This window comes from Arachis hypogaea, chromosome 9 (assembly GCF_003086295.3).
Source record: "Arachis hypogaea cultivar Tifrunner chromosome 9, arahy.Tifrunner.gnm2.J5K5, whole genome shotgun sequence".
Taxonomy (NCBI): Eukaryota; Viridiplantae; Streptophyta; class Magnoliopsida; order Fabales; family Fabaceae; genus Arachis; species Arachis hypogaea.
Window position 1 is genome coordinate 11,915,244 of NC_092044.1, and position 6,000 is coordinate 11,921,243.

Below are 6,000 nucleotides of genomic sequence, written 5' to 3' on the forward strand. Positions count from 1 at the left end.
CACTAACTTCATCACCAACTTGATTATCAACTTGAGCATTTTTTGGGGGTTTCTTCACCAGCTTCATCATCATCTTGTTCTGCAGCTGTTACTGCCTCCTCTGCCTTTAACGTTTTTGCAACTTCGCACCTCTTGTAGTGTGACCAACATCGCCATAAGTTCCACAAGTGAACTTGCCATATTGTCTCTTTAATTTTGTGGACTTTCTCTTTTGACTGCCTCCAACAGGGGCCTCATGTGCATCCTTCTTTCTTGCATAGAGCTTTGGTCTCCCACGTGGTTTTGGTCTTGTCGGGGGTAAGCAGTGAGAGTACTCAGACTTGTCCCACATCTCTTCTCCTCTTACCGGGTTGATATGAAACTCATATGTCTTATTGTAAGATCTCATTGTCAACCATGCATGAACATAGTTCTCAGGCCGACCATTCATACATGCAATAGCCGTGATGGCATGACGACAAGGTAATTCTAAAAGGAAGATAATTAAGTGAATATGTTGCAGTATTTAAAAAAATAAATCCAAAAAATCTACATATTTATTACCTGATAGCTGCCATGACCTGCAACTGCATGTGTGATTTCCCAAATCAACTACTACATTGTGAGGCTCACCATGAACTTCAAACATGATTTCCGCAGCATTACCAGACCACATAGGTGTTTGGTATCTACTGAAATATCTCTCCTTTGCAAGCCTATTTTGTTGTATGGGAGGTAAATGTCCAATATGACTGGCTAGCTTGAGTTTGTTTCTAGCCATGCTTGTCATGGCAATCCTCCTAACTTCCTCCAGTAGTATAAGTATTGGTTTTGATCTATATGGCTTGGTGGCTGAGTTGAAGACTTCACACATGTTGTTGCATACATTGTCGTTCTTTGGGGTGTCTTTGTAGTGCACTCTGGTCCAGAATTGTCTAAGAATTTTGTCCAGATACTCTCATGCCTTCACATTAATAGTCTTGAGAGTTTGCATATTTTTGTTAAACTTTGAAACTGTATATGCTTTAACACATGCCCACAATAATGATTTCAGGATGACCATGAGAATGGTATCAGTTCAGAATTCACAAGTGCCTAATGCTTAAAATATATTTTGATTATACATTCATTAAATCCAAATAGTCCCTAACAGAACTATCATTAAATCTAAACAGTCCAATATATCATATATCGTGCTTCTATATAATACATTATACGTACCTTTTGCATGTCACTCATGAAACACCAGTTATACTCCTGATAAGAACCAATGTCTTCATGCAAAAGTTCCAAAAACCACTTCCAAGTTGTTGTGTTCTTAACAGGAATAATAGCCCATGCTATGGGGTAGATGTGATTGTTTGCATCTTGTCTCACGGCACACATCAGCCATCCTCCATAGAAAGTCTTCAAAAACGCTGCATCCAAACCAATAAAGGGTCTATATCCATACACAAACCCTTGCTTGCAACCATGAAGACACACATAAAAATTCTGAAAGATATGGTCTCCCTTAAATTGTGTATTTATACCTAGTTTCATAGTAGATTCGGGATTTGACCTCTACAACTCCTCTGCATAATCCCTAAGCTTAGCATATTGGGCTGCTTCATCACCTCTCACAATCTTTCTAGCATCTCCTAAAGATCTTGTAATGTTGGTCCTAGACAATTGAACTCCAATTTTTCTCTTGAAATAGTCAAATACCTCACAATGCCTAAAAGTAGGTTACTTCCTTACCTTTTTTATTAGGATTTCAGTAACCCGCTTTCTAGTTGCACACCTATTTTTTATTTTTCTTTCACAAGTATGATCATCATTAAATGTCTTAATCTGCCAGCATGCATGCCTTTTGTTATAAGAACAATAGACTAACCAAGGACACTCTTTATTTTTACAAACAACTCTAGCTCTAGTAGTGTCATTCTCTGAATATCTTACTCCTCTTCCCTCTTGTAAAGTATAGTTTGTAACAGCCTTCTTGAAAACTTTTCTAGTTGTAAATTCCATCCCTAATTCCAACATGACATGGCTAAACTTGGCAGCATCATTGAAAATGGAATTCACAACCGAATTCACCTCGTTATCAGAATTTAGTGGAGTATTCAACTCATCTGACTTTCAAGAGTCACCCGAAAATGAACCTGCTTATCAAATTACACTAAACTAAATAAATAACTCTAAACAAATAGACTTTAGCAAACTGTAGATTACATTAAACTAACTACATAAATGCAAAAAATAAGTCCAAACAAATATGATTTAGCAAAAGAAAATAGAGTACATTAAACTATAAAAAAATGACTCCAAATAAATATGTTTTATCAAACCAAAGATTACATTAAACTAAACTACATAAATACAGTAAATAATTTCAAAAAAATATGATTTAGTAAAAGAACATGGAATACACTAAACTCAAAAAAAAAAAAAGACTCCAAACAAATATGCTTCAACAAATCAAAGATTACATTAAACTAAACTACATAAATATTATTTAGTAAAAGAACATGGAGCACACTAATTGACTTAGAATTATGTTAGTTTTCTTAACACAATTATGTTGCTCTAAGTCATTCTTATCACCTCCTCTACCAACACATCCATCATCATCAGACAGTTCCATATAATCTATAAACTCAGAGACAGAGGGACCATGTTCAAAATAGATATGGATGACATTACCATTTTGGCGGCAGAGGCTAATCATATCCCTTAGATCCTGGTCCAGGTTCAACCTCCTCAGACCGTACTCTAAACCATCTTTAGGGTCCAAGTACCAGCAAGCATCAGCTTTATCATAACCCAACTCCTTGTAGTAACAAGTTATGGCAAAAATATCCAGGTAATCTGCATCAACTCTAAGCCATTTATCAGTGCGACTTAATGTGTATACAAATCTGCCATCAGAAACTTGGGTCTCGAACCTTCCTCCATGGTGAAAAATAAGTCTCAGTCGATCACTCATCTGAAAAAATACAACATATACCAGAATTCACCATTACATCAATTTCTAATTTTCAAAAAAGTGTTAAACAATCACATACTAACAAACCATTAACTAACAAACTGTTATCTACGCATTATCACATACATTTAACTTTGCAAGTCAGAATATCACCACAAGAAATTAGCACTATGGCCAAAACAGAGACCCTAAATCCTAGAACACAACCACCAAAAAAATGAATAACATAGAGTACATTCAAAAAAGTTAAATGCAAGTAACAGAATCACAATATATCATGTTAATCACCCAACTAACATCAACACAGTGAAAAAAATAAAAATAAGAAAACCTAAATCCTTACTTTTCACCGTAGAAACTGTTTGAGGCGAATGATGTTGACAGAGATGAAGAGTTTTACTGATCAAATGAGGGGACAACGGAAAACCGCCGGTGAGCCACGACGACGCTGACTTGAGGAAGACGAAGAGGTGATGAGGGTGATGAGAACGTATTGCAACTTTTGGTGGGAAGGTAAATGGGGACCATTTGGGAGATTTTTAACTGGGGAGAATAGATTATGGGAGCAAACTAAACGACGTCGTTTAGTTAAGTGCCAACTTGGCACTTAACTGTACACTTCAACGCCGTTAAAATGTCTCTTAACTTTTGGACCAAAGAAGATTCACGATTCTGAGAGTGAAGGACTTATTTGGTCATTTTAAAAAGTGGAGGACTAATCTGAAGCGAGTTGAGAATTTCAGGACCAAATTGAGTATTACCTCAATATATATATATATTATAAAAGGAAATAATATAATAAAAAGTATATATAATAATATGTGATTTAAATACTTTTTTGTACAATTAATATATATCTATACATAAATAAAAAATATTAAAAATTATTTAAACAAAATAAATATGTCTAGAGAATCTACTTTACATACATTAAAAAATTTATTAACCTATAATGAATAGGATTATCGAGGTAAACTTTTATTGTCTAATAATATACATTTAGACATATATAAAAAAATATAGGTATAAAAAAAGTTAATAACTATAATTAATTACTATAATTAATATATATCAAATTAATTTAGTATTAATTGAAATTTTGTTTTTTTTTTATTTTAAAACAAATCAATCCTATCATTATTATTATTAAATGAATTTACAATTATAATTAATATTATTTTACATAATTATAATACTATCTATAATTATTATTATTTCTATTATACCACTATTTTGCATGAATGCATTATTAAAAAAAATTATATATTAATTAGATTATTCATTAATATGTTATTTGTTTTATTATACACTTTTAAAATAATAATTAATTAATCTAATTTTTTATCAAACATAAGTAATTAGCATACAAGTTCATTGTCTTTAGTAGTAATTTTTGAAGATTCTCGTAATTAACAAAAATTATCAGGATTTATGAAAATTACACGTATAATAATATTAATAATAAAAAATAAAAATAATCAAATAATTGTAGATTCAAAAGTAATCATATATATATATATGGAAATAATCATAATTAAAAATAATTAATATATATGACTTAAATATATTTACCAACAATTAATATAGGTATATACATAAATAAAAAAATATTTAAAATTATTTAAACAAAACAAAAGTATTTTGAGAATATAAAAATTATTAATTAAATAATTAATATACACGTATACATAAATAAAAAAATTATTAATTAAAAAACTATAGTAGATTTTTAATTTTACAAATTAATCGCGTATAATTAGAATGATTATAAACTTTTATATTTAAGATTTATATTTTTATTAATAATTATTATGACTATCCTGTTTAATATATTGTTGAATGTAATTTTTTTTTCTAAATTTTTTACTTATATTCTTTTGTCTTTTTATTTTATCTTAATTTATTTACAGGTCCGAAACAGAGATGTGCAGTGATTAATATTGGTGACATAAATAAAATTTTTGGTTGTTTATAATAAATTATGTATGCATATTTTCTTATAAAAATTAAAATATTAATTTATTGTATATTATACATTTTTTAATTAATCTAATTATTTTATAAATTTTTTTATGTATTTTTGTTTAATATTTATATGAATAAAAAATAATAAATTAAATTTAATAAGAAAATAAATATTTCCTTACACACTAATATAGTATGCATAAGATGTGTTTCTAAGTTAACAAAACTTTTTCTTATTATTAAGGATTAATCTCTACATACAAGTGTTTTGCGCTTACAAGCTTTACAAGTTCTGAAGAGAACGAACCCGCTAAACGCGTTGCTTATGTTACGTACGTTTTACGCACTCTATAACAGACTTTTAAATCAATCCAAATCATCCTAATGTGTGAATATATAACTTCTATTTTTCAAAAGATATCATTTCCTTTTTTGAGTTTCTTGGCAAATATGTTCGATCTCCTTCATGTGTTTTCTCTTTGCCTTTTCATTCGTTGTTTTACGTGCATTTATCATTGATTTCTTCTTCGTCATTTACGTGAGTTTCTCTGTCTGTATTCTTGCTTTATTTTTTTCGATTTTCATGGTTTCTGAAATCAAGCTTTGAGCTCGTTTTGACAATAATGGATTATTCAACTTCAGATTGTCAGCTGAACCAGGGCGAAGTGGGTTTTGAATTTGAATCGAACGAAGTTTTTGAGGTGTGATTTAGTTTCAGTTAATTATTGAATCTGAATTTGATGCAGTTAGTCGTTTATGATTGTCTAGCTGAATAATCCGTGAACATTGACTCTGAACTTAATGCGTGAATATAATCTGTGAATTGAATGTAATGTACTAGTTTTTATTAATTTTCTGCATTTTATACCAGGCGTTCGGGTGTATATCAGAACTTTTTGGGTGTATTTTAGGAAATTTTAGGTGTATTTACAGTTTATGGCTTTTCTTGTTATTTTAGTTGAGTTGTTGTCTTTCGGATGTAGATTAGAACTTTTTGAGTGTATTTAAGAGAAGTTTGGGTGTATTTACAGTTTATGACTTTTCTTGTTATTTTAGTTGAGTTGTTGTCATTCGGGTGTAGATCAGGA